Source organism: Eurosta solidaginis, chromosome 3 (genome assembly GCF_040869045.1).
Source record: "Eurosta solidaginis isolate ZX-2024a chromosome 3, ASM4086904v1, whole genome shotgun sequence".
Lineage (NCBI taxonomy): Eukaryota > Metazoa > Arthropoda > Insecta > Diptera > Tephritidae > Eurosta > Eurosta solidaginis.
The window spans coordinates 163,669,293-163,690,581 of NC_090321.1; the positions used below are offsets into that span (position 1 = coordinate 163,669,293).

The 21,289-nt window shown below is 39.2% G+C and overlaps 1 protein-coding gene and 1 long non-coding RNA gene across 2 annotated transcripts in view; both read left to right on the forward strand.

The window, feature by feature from the left end:
* Nucleotides 1-3,214, forward strand: part of LOC137244543 (zinc finger protein 558-like) — a 103,974-nt gene extending 100,760 nt beyond the window's left edge. Inside the window, exons 10-11 of the mRNA XM_067773644.1 lie at nucleotides 2,985-3,125; nucleotides 3,179-3,214. The gene's annotated coding sequence lies outside the window, so the exon portion shown is untranslated. The remainder of the gene's footprint in view (nucleotides 1-2,984; nucleotides 3,126-3,178) is intronic.
* Nucleotides 3,215-3,368: 154 nt separating this feature from the next.
* LOC137244549 (uncharacterized) overlaps nucleotides 3,369-21,289 on the forward strand; it is a 34,341-nt gene continuing 16,420 nt past the window's right edge. The window contains exon 1 of the long non-coding RNA XR_010951093.1: nucleotides 3,369-3,495. This is a non-coding gene — a long non-coding RNA (uncharacterized lncRNA). The remainder of the gene's footprint in view (nucleotides 3,496-21,289) is intronic.

The window sequence follows — 21,289 nt, forward strand, 5'->3', positions numbered from 1 at the left end:
GATAATGGATTTACTCCATACGAATTAGTATTCGGTAGAAATGTTACCTTACCAAATGAAGTTCAAAAGGAACAAATCGACCCAATTTACAATGTTGAAAATTGTGCAAAAGAAGTAAAATATAGACTACAAAAAACACATAAAATAGCAAAAGATTTAATTAATAAACATAAAATTAAAAATAAGGATCTTTATGATAAGAGGGCGCGTCCGTTAGCTATTAATATAAACCAGGCATGCTTAACGAACGAAACGATATCATTTCGTTACGATAATCAAACGAAGTGACTTCGTTTCGTTTATTAGCGTTGATTATCGTAACGAAATGATATCGTTTCGTTCGTTAAGCATGCCTGATATAAACGATAAGGTAGTAGTACAGAAAGAACCTAGAAATAAACACGAAAGCATTTACCAAGGACCATATATAGTCACAAAAATTGGTGGAGTTAATGTCACGGTTTTAGATGAAATGAATAAAAAGAAAAAAACCGTTCACAAAAACCGAATCAATAAGGTAAACTAAACTTTTCTTCATACAAATTTACAAACTAGCTTGTAACTAATCTTAAATTTTCATTACTCTGTTATTGAAGCATGAAATCTCAAATTAAAATTTATATTAATATACGAAAACAAAAATTTCAATTTGCATGTAAATAAAAACAAAATTATAATGAGCGCACTATTTGTAATAAATATATATAATACATTAATTTAGTCCAATAGAAATTAGAAAACAAATTACATGTAAGCAATTGAATTGATATTAACAAAATTTCATATGTGAAAGGAAAAAATTGTTCTGAATGAACGAATGAGAAAAAAGGGGAGAAACACCCTAATATCACACATTCATTCAACCAAAACAATTTACAAGTCATAGGAACAAGAAGAATATGACAAATCTGATCAGCTTGTCAGATTCTTCTTTTTCTAAGGAAGGGTGGTATAACCGCACTGCGTTACTCGCCTTTACGCAATAACACACCCCTGCGTGCAAGTGGCATCGCTGTCAGCTGATGCTGAGCAGCAACGCCAATTGCACTCAGCAGTGGCAATTGCATTCAGCAATATGGGAAAAATGGCAACGCAGCGTGGGTACATTTTACAGTTGAGATAGAACCGGCAAATTACACACACGCGAATTAAATTGAAAAGTCTAAGTTAATAGAAATTAAAATCGAAGTTAAAAGAAGAAACTAGAAACTAAGAACTAAAACGTGTAAAAACAAAGTTTTAAATAAAACCATTAAATTTAAAAAAAATTTAAAGAGACATTTATTGAACTGAAGGAAAACAAAAAAAAGGCAGAGTAAGTGTCGTTAACAGTTGTGTGTGTGTGGCAATGTGTGCACAGAATAACAATTTTCATGGTGTCCACGATGGGCGCCTTAAAACCACAACAGCGCCCCTTGCTGTCTTAAGGCCATCATTACTTCCCGGGCGGCCCGGTATCGGGAAGGCTCCCTTCAAATACAACCGAATACATCCCCTGGCTGCAAATCGTCCAATAGGCACGATCCGCATAACACCCTGGATTAGGGGGTTGGGAGTTATTGGTGACCGACATCCCGCCGCCCTCCTATGAAGCGAAACGGCGTAGATGCAGGCCCTAAACCGCTCAGCCCCATAGTCGGGCGCTATGGAGTTCGGCTAAGCCCTCACACCAACGACAAGGTGACTGCTATAGTGATGTACATGTATGACGGTGTGCTACAAATCGACCTTCCCGGAGGCACGGAAATTGTCGGCTATGCAGATGAAATTGTCGTAGTAGCAGGGGCCAAGAAACTTTATCTGCTCCAAGCATTATGTAATTACGCCGTGGGAAGAATAACGGAATGGCTGACGAACATGGGGCTGGAGATGGCTAGCAATAAGACAGAAGTATTTTTGGTGAGCTCAAAGCGGACTGTGGATGAGTTAGTCCTTACCATAGGAGATTATCAAATAAATTCAAAGCCTTTCTTGAAATATCTAGGAGTAATCATTGACTCAAAACTAACTTTTAAGGAGCACTTCAGGGCGGTGGGGGAAAAAGTGTCTAAGATTTAGTGAAGCTCTAACGCGAATAATGCCCAACATCGGCGGCCCAGGCGAAGCTACACGTCAGCTATTATCCAACGTAACCAGCTCGATAATATTATATGCAGCACCAGTATGGCACGGATCTAAAATGGTCCACCAAAAAGAAATACTAGCAGCCTACCGTATTACTGCTATACGAATAGTGTGTGCGTATCGGACGGTGTCCGACGACGCGATCCATGTCTTATCCAGGAAAATCCCAGTACATCTACTCTCAGATGAAATGGCCGATCTGTATGGCATTGGAATCAGCCGACCATGTGAAGATGCTAGGAAAAGCGCAAGGTCACGAACAATAGTTAGGTGGGAAGAATCGCGAAAACGGTACGAGCGAAAGCACGCCCAATTAAATTACCACCTCACACAGATATTGAGCGGGCACGGCGTCTTCAAGGAATATCTACATAAGCGTGGGATAGAGGAAGACCCTTTTTCTCCACAGTCCCTTCGAATTGGAAAGCGCATGTTATGTTTCACTGCCCTCGTTTTCACGGCGAAAGACTCTCTGGACACAGAGTTTTCGGAGAGCAGCCTTCCATTAGGAATTTAGTTCCCCGAATGTGCGGACAAATAGATTGTTGCACTACTGTGAGCAAGATGGCCTTTATCGCTATAACGAAATTGATGCGTGCTGAAAGGGAGCGCAGAGAAAGGCGCATTCGAAGTAGTGGCAACTAAATCCCCTTGAAATTAGCGTTGAGCTAAAAAAATGACTTACCATTCTGCAAGTGGGATTAAAAATACTAAAAGACCGTGTTTAAATTTGAACATACTCGACTTTTTAGTAGCCCACAAATTGTTAGTTTAGTTACAAAATGCTAATCCTCGCTTCCTTTTAATATCAAAAAGTAAATTTGTTTTTTTTTTGTCTTGATTAGATTTGATTTTTTTAGATACAAAAACATACGTGACAAGAACTACAAAAACCCGTGCGATATATGTGGCAAACATTTTAAAACAACATCGGACTTAAAGAAACATAAACTCATTCATAGCGGAGAAAAGCCCCATAAATGTGATTTTTGTGAAAAGCGGTAAATTATAATAAAAATCCTCGTCCTGATATATTTATCAAAATTTATTCTAGCTTTGCTCTCTGTATTAAATAGATTTGCACAAGCTGTGCACTTAAGGCAGCATATGCGTACTCATACGGGTGAAAAACCATATAAATGCAAATACTGCGAACGGTGCTTTGCTACAACAAGTGTACTGAATAAGCATTTAAGTGTAAATCATCTTGGTGATAATATATACAGATGTAAGTTTTGTCCCTTAGCCTTTCGTTTGGCTTCGGAGCTACGGTTACACTCAACTACGCATAAGGACGAAGATCCAGAGACGCGTGAGCGAAATATGAAGGCCTTAATGGAAATAGAAGCTAAATTAAAGCAGCAAGCGTAGGTAAGGAAAGTATTAACATAATGTAAACTGTAGGGCACTGTTATCGAAATTGCAACGCCGCATACATTTCTTAAATCAGAATACTTATGAGTATAGACTCTATACTATCTATCTGTATATATAAAAATAAGTGCACATTTTTGGTGTTACTTTATAACTTGAGACCGGCTCCACCAAATTCTACGGTACATTTGGGCTATCGTGTATATGGTTTCTGTAAAGTTTGATTGAATTTGGTCGAGCGGTTCATGAGATATATCACACCAAGCTACGGCTACCTTTCACACCAATAGATGGTGCTTATTTGCATGTTTGCGTTATTTCATGAAATGGAATAGGTGGTGCTTATTCCCATTTTGCATTATTCAATGGGATTGACTTTTCTAGAATTATAATTTGACGTTCGGAATTTCTCAAGTGAAAACAAAACGAAAAAAGAAGTCATTTGTTTTGTTTTGTTTTTTTTTTCATAAAAACTGAAAAAAAATAAAATAAATGAACTGGATTTAAGTAAATTCGGTATACGCTGTGCTTCAATGTGGTGAGTAATGTCCCACTAAATTTATTAAGTGTGATGTTGTTGTGTCAAACAACCATGAATACAGTTGAAATTGCTAACCGACTACATTCTGATGAAGATGTCATACATTTCGCATCGGCAAATTCATTTTTGGGTGGGATTTTGGCAACAAGAATTCAAGAGTATCGAGTTCATCGCATTTTTTACGACGAAGCGCTGATGCATTATTTCGGTCAATATTTTAGATTTCTCGAAATCGAAACCCGACATTCCGCAAATTTCAACTGGTTCTTTTCAAATGTTCGCTTCTTTACTGAAAATTTACAATATCTCTTCATTACACAACTGTCCCAACAAACAACGATACGGCGCAACGTGTTCAATCTTCCTTCACGACGAGAAATCACTTATTGGAAAAACGAATATACAGAATCGTTGACTGTTGCCATTCAACTTGCAAATTTACGACTACCAAATCTGATAGCCATAAGATTTCCATATACAATGTTTCTTCGAAATACGGATCAAGTCAACATTAGAAACATTCGCCCACCTGTTTTCGAATCAATATCGCTACAACTATTTGGTGACCTAACTGATGAATCCCTCGATTTCAACGAATATATTCACCAGCGTCCCGAAAATTGTTGTTCCTACACACTTACTAACTTTTTTACTCTGATGCCTTACGAATAAAAAAATTAACAAAAAAGTAATGAAGAAATGTATTTATGATGTGTTGTACGATTCATTTGCATCTGATCGAGTTTTTTTAGACAAAAGTATGAACAATGAACATGGCCGCCATTTTGGCAATAGGGATTTTTCAGATACAATGGAAAGATATACACCACAACACAACATACATATCTGTCACATCGTACTTTCGGTGTATATTAACATTAGGTCTTTTTGTTATGAACTATGGAGAATCAACACGTGTGTTCAATATTTATGTAGTTTTCGATTCAAAATTGAGTATTTCTTCATTTTCAATTGAATTCATATCAATATTTATAATACATTGGGAATTCCTTCTGTAAGTATGTCGTATCGTTGAACAAAAACATAGTAGAAGATTGTGGCAATGATGTATCATGTTTTTCTCTTCAAATTTATTTTTTCAAATGTTCTTTCTTCGTTCATTTTACAGAATACATTTAGTGATTTCAACTGTATCTAATCGTGCCCACGTGTTTTATTGTGTTTTTCATCAAATTTTTTGCACGGTTTGTATTTTCGTTTTGTTTTTTGGACATATACGTGTGGGTGTATTTTGACCGCACATTTTTTGTTTGCACATGTGCTTTTCTTAAATTAAATTTCTTGCGTTGAACATGGAGTTTTAGTGAATTGTTTTCCTTTCTCTTGAAGAAAATGCCTCGAGCCAGACATCAAAATATCGGTCGACGTACGCGTAGTGCTAACAGAATCTTACTTCAAAGAAGAGCGCAAAGTATTGATGACCTGTCGCAACAACATGAAATATGACGTGAACGATATGCACGAAATAGTTCTGAAGAACCACAGCGACAAAGAAATCCCGCACGACCAAGACAAATACGACGTCGTGTTCTAGAAAATATGTATCGTGCTGCGTTTAATTACGATCCACAAATTGATTACAGTATGCATGGATATATTGGATTAATGAGTGCGATATGTCCACATTGTGAAGCAGCTAAGTTTCTGGGTGAAACGGCTGGCATGTATTGTGCTAATGGCAAAGTGAAATCGCTGGCATTTGAAACTCCACCTGATATATTGCACTCATTCATTTTTGGAGGATCACCAATGTCGAAGCATTTTATGAATCATATACAAGAATACAATTCATCATGAACTGACCGAAATTAACAAATTAAAAATCCAATTGCACTCACAAGCCAGAAGATCTGGTGAATTTTCGGAATATAATACGGTTGCGAAGTATTATAAGAAACTAGAAGAAGAAGAAGTATTATAAGGAACAAATTTACTATCAGAAGGAGTAATTAAGGATTCGGTGTCATACATGGGACATTTCTATGCGAATATCATAAATAAATCATTAGTAGAGGGAATAGTGCCTGACGCATGGAAAATATCAACAATAGTGCCAATAAAGAAGGTAAAAAATTCATTAAAGGCAGAAGATCTGAGACCGATCAACACGTTGCCGAAATCAAAAAAATTCTAGAAACAGTAGTAAAAGATCAGCTCATAAGTTACTTGGAAATAAATAAAATACTAATTAAAGAACAATCCGGTTTCAGAGAAGGCCACTCTTGTGAAACGGCTTTAAATTATGTAATATCGAGTTGGAAAGAAGAACTAAATCAAAAGAAAAGTATACTTGCGGTTTTTATCGACTTGAAGAGAGCATTTGAAACTATAGACAGAAATATAATGATTAAAAAATTAGAAAAAATTGGAATTAGGGGCAACGAGCTGCAGTGGTTTCAGAGCTTTTTAGGTAACCGAAGACAAAAAACAGCCATTGAGTCGGTTGTCTCGGAAGAGGTATTGACAGGAATTGGATTGCCACAAGGATATATAAATGATATATCTTCGGCGCTAAAACGTAGTAAAATAAGGCTGTTTGCGGATGACGCACTGCTCGAAGTAAGTGAACTTGATATCATGTTAGCTAGGAGCAAAATGCAGGAAGACTTGAACACCCTATACAGGTGGCTTTGTAAGAATAAGCTTAAACTTAATGTTAATAAAACCCATTTTATGGTCATATCTAGAGCGATGAATAAGGAATCTTGTAATATCGAGCTAAAAATAATGAACTCAAACATTAACGAAGTTAAAACTTTCAAGTACTTAGGGGTTCAGGTTGATAATAAATTAAAATTTTATGTTCATATTGATTATATAGTTGCCAAAATAGGCAAGAAAATTGGTTTTTGGAAAAGGTCATGCAAATTTATCAGTAGAAAATACAAACTGAAAGTGTATATATCCATCATAGAGCCGCATTTCATATATTGTCCCACAATATTCTTTATGGCCAATGTAACTCAGGTAGATAAGCTACAAGTTATGCAAAATAAAGCTATGAGATTTATATTAAACATGAGGTATGATACTCCCATTAATAACATGATAGAAGCACTAAACTGGTTGAGTATAAAACAGCTCATATTCTACCACAGTATGAAATTTGTATTTAATATTAAGCACGGTAAATTACCAACATACCTCAGCGAAAAGCTTAGATATGTAAATGATGCACATTCATACGTAATCAGAGAAAACAATAATTTTAGATTACCTCTTTTCAAAACAGAAGTGGACAAGCAAAATATATTTTATAAGGGCCTGAAATATTTCAATTAACTTCCTAATCACATAAAAAGTAGTAATAACTTCAATACCTTTAAAAAAAGTTTATTGGAGCATTGTAAAACCCTTCCAATAAGATAAAGTTTTTTTTTTCTTTTATTTTTTACATGACATACCGATACTGGAGGGCGAAAAGGGAATGGTAATACTGGTAGCAGCAAAATACAATGCACCCGGTCCTAAGGAAAAGAAAATCAGTCGCCACCTGTAACTCCAGACAGTTCCAACAACAAATTTCGCTGGAATTCGGTATTTTCAGCCTATATTTACTGTTGCTGATCGGGATCACTCGCATTCCGACAGCATTAATATAACAATAAAATTATATGATGTGTAACCAAAATAAGGTCAAACAAAAGTTGGAGCGGGGGGGGGGGGGGGGGGGGGGGGATTGGAAACACGTCCTTTTCAACCTCCCAATATATTTTGAGATGTGCTGATCGGAATCTTCATGCGTTCCGACAGCGTCTTTACTAAACAAAGTTGAGGGGTGATTGGGTACACTTCAATTTCCAACATCCAAAGACATGTTTAGCTGTGTTGATCGGAGACCAATACATTCCGACAGCTTAAAACACAAATATAATTGAAAAATATAAGTTCCAAATTTTGTTGCCTTAAGCTGGGAGCCCTGGAGGATTGGAAACGCGTCCTTTCCAACCTTCCTTAAATGACTGGCTCCCAGACTCGTCCGTTTGTTACGCCAGTAAATATGCTGATCGGAATCACATGGCATTCCAACAGCATATTCAATAGAAATAAATGATATAATAATAAATTGTACTTAGTAGTTTAAGTTTTAGGCCTAAACAGCCGTAATAATAAATAAATTAAATTAAATTAAAAATTTCAAATGACTTCTTTTGGTGCTACAAAAATTGTAAGAGACAATTTTATTTAAGGTGATTACTTCATGAGGAATATCTAATTGTTCTGTAGATCTAAGTAACAGTTTCTACAATGTTTTTAAGGATTCTGATCCAACATCAAATTAAATTGCATACATATTACAGATTCAAGGTCAGATTTATCATCGAGCGGGTGCATTGTTACCATTTCCTAACGCTAACCATCAATTTTTGCAAATATATTTTATCGGAGATGAAAATCGTGAGTTGGATGAACGTTGCACAATTGGCTCACATACAAAACGAGCGATTATTTGCGATCTCCAAAGATTTTTTCATCAGAACAATGAATTAGTGAAATTGTTCAAACCCGTCCTCGATCGTATGCCATCTGATAATCGCAAAATCATAATCAGAGCGGATAAAACGCCTTTTGGTGAGCATGCCAGAAGATTTAATGTACCGACGTTTGATGAAGTGGCAATTGTAATTGGTGGCGATCAGTTTCAATCCCGCGATATTGTACTTCATCGTATAAATGAACAATTACAGCGTGTTTCGGAGCTTCATCGCATTGGAAAGGTGATGATGGTTATCACATTAATATACCAATGATAGATCCAAGAACCGGTAAATAATATACTAATTATATTAATCAGATATTAAATAAAAACTAAAATTTAAAATCGAATGAACATATTTTTTACAGGTCGAGATGTTCAAACAATGGTAGTGCGATGAATTATTATTCTTATCGATTGATGATTCGTGCACAAGAACAAAATTACATTCTGAGGTGTGGTAAACTTTTTCACCAATACATTGTAGACATATATGCAAAAATTGAAATTGAACGTCTCAATTTCATCCGATTTAATCAAACAAAATTGCGATCTGAAGAGTACATATATTTGCAAGATGCAATAGCGCATGATGCAAATGTGAATGATATCGGACGTCTGCCGATATTACCAGGTTCTTATATTGGTAGTCCACGCCACATGCACATGTGCATAGATGCTATGTTATATCTTCGAAAATACGGCCGGACCAGATCTTTTCATCACTTTTACGTGTACTCCGATGTGGAACGATATAAAAAATAATTTTGTTCGACGGTCAGTCACCAACAGATCGACACGATGTTACAGCACGTGTATTCCGGCAAAAATTTAAGGCACTTGTTGGAAATTCAATGCAAATATAAAAGAACTCCGTTTTATGTCCAAATATTAAAAAATAAAAGACCCAGTAAAGTACGTATAATATGTGGAGTGGAGTTTATTATCTTTATTAAATAATGCAAATTAACAAAAGACAGTTTCCAAGTAATTTAACTTACTTATTTGCTATTATTTTTCCACCAACATTTCTTCTTTGATACAATTGTTCACATTCATTAAAGTAGTTGTTCGGAAAATGTTGCAGGGTGGCATAGAAAGCATAAAATATAAAAAATCAGTTTGATTCAAATTTAGATTGTCAATTTATATCGCAGGGTAAAACAGATACAAAAAAACCAAATAAAGAGTCAGCTACAGGTTCGTTTACTCAACATCCCGCCTCCCGTGAATCTGATCGGGATTCAGAACTAGATCCGCATTCACCAATCATCACGTCTAGTACGCAAGTTTGGAAGCAGGTCTGCGAAGAAGACCCATCAGCGTCTTTACTATTGCGGACCTTACTTGCCCATCGGCTGCCGGAAATACTTCAGTAATGATCCCCCGCTTCCATTCGCCTCGGGGTTCGTTGTCATCATAGACTATAACTACATCATTAACTTGAATAGGCTTTACATTCAGATGCCATTTAGTTCGGTGCGTAAGTTCAGGAAGGTTTTCCAAACCCACCTTTTCCAAAAGCTTTGCTTAAGCTGTTGAAGGATATGCCGTTGCTTACGCAAGCATACTTTTTCGTTTATTGTTGGCGAAGTTTGGGCCACCGAGTAAAAAATGATTCGGCGTCAATGGCTCGGCGCTTTCATTTTCCAACGGAAGATGTGTGAAAGTTCGCGAGTTTATCAGATTTTCAGCCCCGATAAGTAAAGACGTAAGCGTCTCCAACTGTGGTGCCCTTTCATTAAGTACGAAAGACAAAACACGTTTCACAGAACGAACCATTCGCTCCCAAATTCCGCCAGCTGATGGGTTTGCAGGGGTGTTAAATATCCACGCCGCGCCTTGCACACTCGCCCGCCACTAATTTATCAATGAGTGCCAACTCCTTCTTGCTAGCACCCACAAAATTCGTACCCCTATCACTCCTGATCCGGACAGGAACTCCTCTTCGGTTCATGAAATTTCATAAGCATATTATTGTAGAGCCCGCAGATAAATCTTTAGCGAATTCGATATGTATTGCTCTAACAGACAAGCACGTGAATAGAGCTGCCCACCTCTTTTCATGACGACGCCCAATCGTCACCAAATACGGGCCGAAATAATCTAAGCCCGTGTATGAGAAGGCTCTGACAAACGGAGTAAGACGATCTTCCAGCAACTGTCCCATGAGAGGCGGCTTTGCCTTAGCAGACCTATTTTTACAAAGTTGGCAGTTCACCCTGGCCGATCGAATAACTTGCCTTATGCATGGAATCCAGAACTTTCGACGAATAGCTGAACAAGTAGTCCCTTGATTTTGATGTTGATACAGCTCATGGAAATAGCGTACAATCAATGTAGTTCTAACGTGAGCCTTCGGCAAAATTATAGGTCGTTTTGTGCCTTCGGCGACGCATGTTGCTCGGTCAATACGGCCTGCCAGACGAATGATATTATCGTTATTCAATATTGGTGTTATACTATAAATTGCGCTACCCTTTGGTAAAGGTTTTCCATCTGTCAGCATTTGTATCTCCTCTGCAAAGACTTCGTCGTTGGACTAAACGGCAAACTTTGATTTCAGCGTCTTTCAATTCTGTTGTCGTTAAATAAATGCAGCTTTCTGCACGCATTTTACCTTTGCCTTCAAATTTGGCTATCGCACGATAAACACAGCACATCGTTCCTTTTCCGAAATCGCTAGCAAACTTTTAGAGCGCCTTTCATTTTGCCCTGAATGCTGGCTTATGTCAAGTGGGATAGACGGCCACTCATCTTTCGGACGCTTTAAAAATTCTGGACGCGAGCTGATCGTCTGTTTCTTTGTATTTGCTCGGGTCCCCTCGTCAGCGGGGTTCAATGACCCGGGTACCCACTTCCATTGCTCAACGTTTGTTGAATCTAAAATTTTCTGCGATGCGGTGTGCCACAAATTGCTTGTAGCACCGACTGTCAGACCTTATCCAATTTATGACCGTTTTTGAATCAGACCAAAAAACTATCTCCCTTGGCTTCACATCGTGACTTTCAACAATTGCATTCGACAATCTAACACCCAGTACTGCTGCGTGCAGCTCTAATCTGGGAATAGACAGGGATTTAATCGGACTACATCTCGACTTCCCAGCTACGAATACTACATCGACTACCTTTTGACTAGAAATCCGCCAATAAACTACCGCGGAAAAGGCCACTTCACTCGCATCAACGAAAACGTGCAAGTCGATATGAGAGCTAATTCAGTAAAATTGCTATGGTAACACCTTGGTACGCCTATCTTTTCGACATTTGATAAATCCAAGTACCAGTCATACCACCTTTGGTAAATATCATCTGGGATTACTGTATCCCAACCCGCATTTACCCTCCACAACTCTTGCAGGAGTATCTTTGATTTTATAACTACATTAGCCACAAACCCGCATGGATCGAATAAGGACATCGTAAGGCCCAGTACCTCACTTTTAGTGGAACGGCGCTTGCCACTTAGGACTGCTGGCAATATCTTCGCAAACTTCAATACAAAACAAAGCACATCGTTTTCCGGGCGCCAAAACATGCCCAATACCTTCTCAGTCACTGTTTCGCTATTAAACATGCTCGTTAAAACATCGCCTGATCCTGTTGATATTTTATTCAAAGAATCGCGAACTTTGATCGAGTTAGAAAAAAATCCTCGTAGTTCAAAACCTGCTTTATCGTGAATGTCCAAAACATCGTCTATGGCCTCGTCAACACTGTCGACATAATCGTCTACATAATGACGTTTTATTATTGCTTCTTTTCCCCTTTTACGCATGCCCACCCAATTCTCAGCATTTATATTTTTAACGTATTGTGCTGAGCATGGGGAGCTGACTAATCCAAAGATCATTGCGCTCATTACATAAACATCTGGTTCTACTGATTGATTGCCGCTTCTCCATTAGAATCTTTGAGCGGTCTGGTCGTCTTCTCGTATTTTTACGCGGTGAAACATTTCGCATATATCCGCACAAACCCCTATTTTGCCCTGACGGAATTTAAATATAATTGCTGTAAGAGGCTGTGGCTGGTAGGTATTCGGACCTTTCATTAATCGCGAGTTGAATGATACACCACTTATTGATGCGGCAGCATCAAACACTAAACGTCTCTTGTTCCCTTTATTTACTATGCATACAGAGAAGTGCGGCAGATGCCATGTATGTGGTTTCACTAACCCGCTGAGCGGGTTGTGCGCTGGGCTTGGGACCCGCCACGTAAAACCATACTCCAATGAAATATAACAACAAGCCTCGGATAAATACACTCTCTATTGATGACGACCATGGCAAACGTTTGAAGGACAATGAATTGAGGGCATGCACCTGGAACGTCCGCTCCCTGAATGGGATTGGTGCAGATGTCCGGCTGGTTGATGTCCTCGTCAAAGCAAAATCTGACATCACCGCCATCCAAGAAATGCGTTGGACGAAGCAAGGAAGAAAGAAGATCAAAAATTGTGACATATATTGGAGTGGCCATGCGAATAAGCGCAGTTTCGGCGTCGGATTCGTGGTGGGAGAGAGACTTTGTCGCCAAGTGCTGGCGTTCACGCCTGTAGACGAGCGTCTCGCCGCTATTCGAATAAAAGCAAAATTTTTTAATATATCATTCATCTGCGCCCATACGCCGACAGAGGAGAAAGACGATGAGGTGAAAGACACTTTTTATGAACAATTAGAACGCACATACGAGCGCTGCCCCCGTCATGATATAAAAGTCGTGCTTGGCGACTTTAACGCCAGGGTGGGCAAAGGTGTTTTTGGCCCTACAGTCGGAAAGTTCAGCCTACACAATGAAACTTCTCCTAACGGACTGAGGCTGATTGACTTTGCCGGTACTCGAAACATGGTCATATCAAGCACGAGGTTCATGCATAAAAAGATACATCAAGCTACATGGCTGTCTCCTGATCGAAATACTCGCAATCAGATCGATCACGTTGTGATAGACGGACGGCATGCCTCCAGTGTTTTAGATGTGCGAACGATCCGAGGACCTAACATCGATTCGGACCATTATCTCGTTGCAGCCAAAATACGCACCCGCCTCAACGCGGCTAAAAACAAGGAACAAAAAACACAAGGAAAGCTAGACGTCGAAAAGCTTCAATCACAACAGACTGCCAATGATTTCGCAACTCGACTCTCACACCTGCTCTCTGAGGGCACAACTCATCCTGAAGGAATACAGGAGCAGTGGGAGCATATCTCCAAAGCACTTCATACTGCCGCCGAGGAAAAAATTGGTTACCGGCGGCCACGAAAAAACAACTGGTATGATGAAGAATGCCGCGTTGCAACCGAAAGAAAAGACGCTGCCTACAGGGCTACGTTTAAAGCGAGCGCGACAAGAGGAGTGTGTGAACGCTATCGTGAGTTGAAAAGGGAAGCGAGACGCCTTTTCAGGAAGAAAAAAGCAGAAGCAGAAAGGCGTGAGTGCGAGGAGCTTGAGCTGCTAGCCACCAGGAATAACGCCCGAAAATTCTACCAAAAAATACGGCGACAGACGGAAGGTTTTAAGACCGGGGCAAACTCCTGTAGGAATGAAAACGGCGACCTTGTAACTGATGTCCAGAGAGTGCTTAGATTATGGAGGGAACACTTCTCTGCTCTCCTAAATGGAGGCAGCAATTCACCGCGCAGAGATGAAGAACCCGATCCCGCAATCGATGATGATGGAATATATGTCCCCCCGCCCGATTATGACGAAGTTAGAATAGCAATAACCAGATTGAAAAACAACAAGGCCGTGGGCGCTGATGGATTGCCTGCGGAGCTATTCAAGTTCGGCGGCGAGGAGTTGGTAAGGCGCATGCAGCAGCTTCTTAGCAAAATATGGGCGGACGAAAGCATGCCCGACGGTTGGAATCTAAGTGTTCTTTGCCCAGTCCACAAGAAGGGGGATACTGCAAAATGCACCAACTATCGTGGAATCAGCCTTCTTAATATCGCATATAAGGTCCTTTCAAGTGTATTGTGCGAAAGATTGAAGCCCACCGTGAACCGGCTGATTGGACCTTATCAGTGCGGCTTCAGACCTGGTAAATCTACCATCGACCAGATTTTCACAATGCGCCAAATCTTGGAAAAAACCCGTGAAAAGAGAATCGACACACATCACCTCTTCGTCGACTTTAAAGCCGCCTTCGACAGCACGAAAAGGAGCTGCCTATATGCCGCTATGTCTGAATTTGGTTTCCCCGCAAAACTTATACGGCTGTGCAAAATGACGTTGAGCAACACCATCAGCTCAGTCAGAATTGGGAAGGACCTCTCCGAGCCGTTCGAAACTAAACGAGGTTTCAGACAGGGTGACCCCCTATCGTGCGATTTCTTTAATTTGATGCTGGAGAAAAATATACTAGCTGCAGAACTTAACCGCACTGGAACAATATACTATAAAAGCGTGCAATTACTGGCATATGCTGATGACATTGATATCATCGGCCTAAACACCCGCGCTGTTAGTTCTGCTTACTCCAAGCTGGAAAAAGAAGCGGTAAAGTTGGGTTTGATGGTGAATGAGGACAAAACGAAGTACCTGCAGTCATCGAGCAAAGAGTCAGCGCATATGCGCCTTGGCAACCACGCTACTGTTGGCAGCCATAATTTCGAAATAGTAAAAGACTTCGTTTATTTGGGAACCAGCATCAACATTAGCAACAACATCAGCACTGAAATCCAGCGAAGAATCAATCTTGCCAATAAATGCTACTTTGGACTAGGTAGGCAATTGAAAAGTAAAGTCCTCTCTCGGCGAACGAAAATCATACTCTACAAGTCACTTATCGTACCCGTCGTGCTATATGGGGCAGAAGCATGGACCATGACAACAGCAGATGAAGCGGCTTTGGGAGTGTTCGAGAGAAAAGTTCTTCGAAAGATTTATGGACCTCTACGCGTTGGCGATGGCGAGTACCGAAGAAGATTTAATGATGAGCTGTACGAGCTATACGCAGACATCAACATAGTCCAGCGAATTAAAACGCAGCGGCTGCGCTGGCTAGGCCATGTTATGCGAATGAAAGATGATGCTCCGGCCAAGAAAGTGTTTCTATCGGAACCCGCCTATGGAAGCAGAGGTAGAGGGCGGCCCCCACTCCGTTGGAAGGACCAGGTGGAAAACGATTTAAACTCCCTTGGTGTGACCAATTGGCGCCGGTTGGCGGAGCGAAGGAGCGACTGGATCGCCTTGTTGGACGGCCATAACCGTTTAGACGGTTAAGCGCCAATTAAGTAAGTAAGTAACTGACATCTTTCTTGCATACGATTTGGCAGTATAGCTATCGATTGTACCCTTATAACATTCGGCGAGGTCGTTATAATTTTTTTATCTTTCTCTCAATTATTTGCAAGCGACTCAATGCCATAGAGTAGCTCCTTAAAATTCAACATGGTCTTTTCTCCATAGTATACCGGTTTCATATTGGTTTCCAGACCGCTGGGTCGTCTCTTAAAGTATTCGTTCGGCTCGCTTGTCAGCTTCCGAAATAATTGGCTTCAACGGCTTTACCCCGAAATCCTCAATAGTAAAGTATTCGGACACTTGCCCGCAATCGATACGACAAACAAATTCTTCGGAACTATTTTCATTAGAACCAAAAAGTATGTAACTTAATTTTGCTTTGTGTACTGCAAAATGTTCATCTAAATTAATAACTTCTATTGGCCGTACAAGCTGCAGCTGTTTGTTGCAATTCTTCGTGCAACAGTTGATGGTGATATTGCTTACAATAATTAATACCACATTCACGGCGTTTTGTACAATTTGTTAAATTGTGACCACCACGAAGGCAACAAAAACAAAGACGTTTGTTTTGGCTATTTTCCATCTTTCACCAACAAGACTGCGGCAAAACTTTGTGCATTGGTAAATATCGTGATGTTCGTGGCAAAGAAAGCACACCTGTTCCTTTTCTTCGGTAGTCATTGCGTATGTAGGCTTTAAGATTCTATATCTTCGTGTATTGAGCCCTGCATCAGTCTTATACTATTTTCACACACACGGCTTATTGAATAATAAAGGCAGTTTTCTACATTAAGGCGCTTATTGAGCTCAATCTTCCCTACAAAATTCGAATCTATAATTATTTCATTAGTGACTAATCGAATGCCTAATGAAATCAAAAGCCCAATGCAACTCTGTTGGCAGCGTTCCGCTTCTTAGTTTTTGGTGTGTTCAGTGCTTAAAAATGTCATTTGTCAAAGTAAATGTCATTGTCTGTCATATAGCATTGTCATTTTATTCGCTTGACATTTCATCCTTCATACTAATCGAGCAACTACTTCTGTGTGAAAGCAAAAAATTTACGATTTCATTAGAAGGTGAAATGAGATCATTAAGTTTCTGTGTGAAAACAGTATTAGTTGGCTCAGTATCTGCGGCGATTGATATGAACATGGCGACATTTCGTAACCACTGGCTAAAATCTATTATACTCGGATAATCCATTCTATTTGTAAAAAAGTAGTGGGTACGTTACTTCTCTTTTTAATAAAGGCAACTTACCTACAAACTCATCTAAAAGTATTGGATTATGCAGATGTGGTATTGTACAGGCATTCTGCAAAAATACTGTCAAATTCGACACCATTGTACTATAATCAACCATATCAGAAATTCTTGAATTTGAAATCTGTGCGAAGGCTCTCGCTTTCGCTAATTGACTCTTAATCAGTATTTGTGGCCTTCCATAGTGCATCGCCAATGTGTTCATGACCATCTTAATGCTATCTGGGTGTATTAAGAAGGCTTCAACTTTCGATTTTGCGGCGCCCTTTAAGCGCCTTCTGCAGCCGTGTCAAATTCTCTAGATTCGTGTAGCGATAGGCATCTGTTGTTTCTTTGCAAATGGCAAACATAGGCCATTGCTCTGGCAAACCTGAAAGCTCTGGGAGATCTTGTAACTCACGTATGACGTGGCTGTATTGTTGAGGTGGACTGCTCATCTGGAGCGGCGTTGTTGAGTTTATAGGCATTGTGCAGACGTATACGATAAACATGATTGCTCGAATACTGCTGGTTGATTAGTCGCAATTGGAAACGTATATTGGTACGTCGGCAGAGTTGACGTGGTGTTTGCAGTTGGTAAACTTACGTGTGCCCATTTAGAGTACGTCGGCGAAATTGACGTGGCGTTAGAGGATAGGATAGCTCCATATCCTGCAATAGTGTATATAGGCACAGCTGACATGGCGTGGGGGATTGTAGTCGCTGCATATGGAGTATGTCGGCACAGTTGACATGGCGGGTGCAGGCATATGCGGCAAGAACTTTGACACAGGCATGCTCGTGGTGAATGAATCCGGCAAAGTTAAAATATGTGCTGGCAAACTTGAAGGGACTGTTGTTGGCGTAAACAGTTGTTCGAGTCTAGCATTCTTTATATTGGATTCTTGCAACACATGTTGCAATTCTGCAATTTTCTGGTGAAGTTCAGTAGCTTCGCTTTGTTCTACTATTGTTTTTTCTTGTTCCTCATCGCTGAGAGTGGCATTAAGTTTTTCTGAGGACATTTCCTTGTTACGATTTTTTAATCTCTCGCTGCGACGTAGCATAAACGATTTATTTGGCAAATCAAATAAATAATAAAGATGTTGGGAATTCAATGCAAATATAACAGAACTCCGTGTTATGTCCAAATATTAAAAAATGAAAGACCCAGTAAAATACGTATAATATGTGGAGTGGAGTTTATTATCTGTATTAAATAATGCAGATTAGCAAAAGACAGTTTCCAAGTAATTTAACTTACTTATTTGCTATTATTTTTCCACCAACATTTCTTCTTTGATACAATTGTTCACATTCATTAAAGTAGTTGTTCGAGAATAATAAGGAAAATGTTGCAGGGTGGCATAGAAAACATAGAATATAAAAATTCAGTTTGATTCAAATTTAGATTGTCAATTTATAACGCAGGGTAAAACAGATACAGTAAAATATAATAAAGAGTCAGCTACAGGTTCGTTTACTCAACAGCACTGATGGATTTAATTGTGAAATTAAGCGTTTTTGGAAAGGTACAATGTTGGATGTACTCGATGGAATGGCAAAAAAGAGGTTTGCCACACGATTATTTGAAGTGGTAACAAAAAACATGATTCAAGGTCCATGCGGTGAAATAAATATGAATTCACCATGTATGATCGATGGGAAATGTTCAAAGCCGTATCCGAGAGCATTAATTTCCGATACCATAACAGGCAATGACGGATATCCATTGTATCGACGTCGTTCATTTAAAAATAATAGTAAAACGGCTATAATAAGAGTGCGCAATCAAGACATCGAAGTTGACAATCGTTGGGTCGTGCCACATTCACCGATACTGTCAAAAGTTTTTCAGGCTCACATAAATGTTGAGTACTGTAACTCAGTAAAGTCTATCAAATACATTTGTAAATATGTGAATAAAGGAAGTGATATGGCTGTTTTTAGAGTAGATGGTGAAAATAGAAATGATGAAATCACTCAATATCAAATAGGGCGATACGTAAGCAGTAATGAAGCAGTTTGGCGTATCTTTTCGTTTCCTTTGCACGAAAGACATCCTGTTCTTGCCCATTTGGCAGTCGATCTGGAGAATGGTCAACGAGTTTATTTCACTACTGAGAATATATAGCAGGAGAGCAGCACAACCACCAGCAACTACTTTAACTGTTTTTTTTTTTTCAATTGTGTGAAATCGCCATATTTGCCAGAAATTTGATATATGTTGATATACCGCAATATATATGATAAATTTCAACGGCGTAAACAAGGAAGACCAGTTGATGGTCATCCAGGTATTTTCCAAACAGATGCCTTGGGCAGGATGTATACGGTACATCCCAACAATGCTGAATGTTTCCATTTGCGAATGTTGTTGGTAAACGTTCGAGGACCAAAATCATTTCAGGATTTAAGAACAGTTCACGGTCATTTTTGTCAGACATATCACGAAGCATGTCAGCTCTTGCATTTGTTAGAAGATGACACTCATTGGGACGCAACACTTCATGATGCATCGATTTCATCTCATCCACAGCAAATACGAATGCTATTTTCGATTATAATATCAACATGCATGCCATCGAATCCAACTGAGTTGTGGAATAAATATAAAGATTACCTGAAGATATTTTAATTCGGATGCCTCGTAGAGCAATGGATCCTAATTTGCTGATTACATTGGAAATGTACAATGAAGCTTTGATAATAATTGAAGATATGTGTCTTGCGATTGCCAATAAAGCATTGGGGCAGTTAGCTTTGATTTCACCAAATCGTCCAATGCATGATTTATTTGATCGAGAGTTGCAGCGTGAACAACAATTCGATTGCTACGATTTACGTACATTTGTTCAATCCAACATCACAAAATTGAACAATCAAAAAAAGGATATATATGACAAAATCATGCAAGCTGTATTTACGTACATTTGTTCAATCCAACATCACCAAATCGAACAATCAAAAAAAGGATATATATGACAAAATCATGCAAGCCGGAAAAACATTTGTGATTTCATTGATTTTAGCAACTATTCGATCGCAACAGAAAATTCCTTTGGCACTCGCTTCTTCTGGAATTGCTGCAACTTTATTGGAGGGAGCGAACAGCTCATTCAGCTTTAAAATTGCCATTGAATATACAGGTGGTTGAAACTCCAACCTGTAACATATCCAAAAATTCAGCGATGGCAAAAGTTTTGCAACAAGCAGCGGTCATTCTATGGGATGAGTGTACAATGGCAAACAAAAAATCATTGGAGGCATTAAATCGAACGATGCCAGATTTACGTGGAAACCGAAGGCTTTTTGGTGGTGCTTTAATTTTATTGTCAGGTGACTTTCGACAAACATTGCCCGTTATTCCACGATCAACACCGGCAGATGAGATCAATGCTTGTTTGAAGTCTTCCCTTTTGTGGCGATACGTGAAAAAATTAACATTACACATAATCATGCGTGTTCAGTTGCACAATGATCAATCTGCAGAGCAGTTCTCGAAGAAATTGTTAGAGATCGGAAAGGGCAAAATTCCAATCGACAAAACAAATGGTTTGATTACATTGCCAAACAATTTGTGTACAATTATCCAATCAAAAGAAGAATTAATTGAACGAGTGTTTCCAAATATTGTTCAAAATTACATGAATCACGATTGGTTGAGAGAACGCGCAATACCGGCACCAAAAAATGTACATGTCAATGAAATCAATCATCACATTCTGAAAAAATTGCCAGGTGTGGCGACAACATACAAATCAGTGGATAGCGCAATGAATCAAGATGCCGCTGAATTATCCAGTTGAATTTTTGAATTCATTGGAACCGTCTGGTATGCCACCGCATTGTTTAAATTTGAAGGGCGGCTCATCAGTTATTTTATTACGGAATTTAAATGCACCAAAATTGTGTAAAGGAACAAGACTGAATGTAAAAAAGTTGATGACGAATTTAATTGAAGCAACAATACTGACCGGCAAAGCGAAAGGTGAAATTGTGCTTATACCGCGAATCCCACTGATACCAACAGTCATGCCATTTGAATTCAAGCGTTTGCTATTTCCAGTGCGCCTGTCATTTGCTATGTCAGTCAACAAGGCGCAAGGACAAACGCATCGAGTATGCGGATTGAATTTGGAGGAACCGTGCTTTTCGTACGGACAGCTATACGTTGCCTGTTCCAGAGTAGGCATTCCAAATTGTTTGTTTATTCATATCCCAGATGGAAAAACGAAAAATGTAGTGTATCC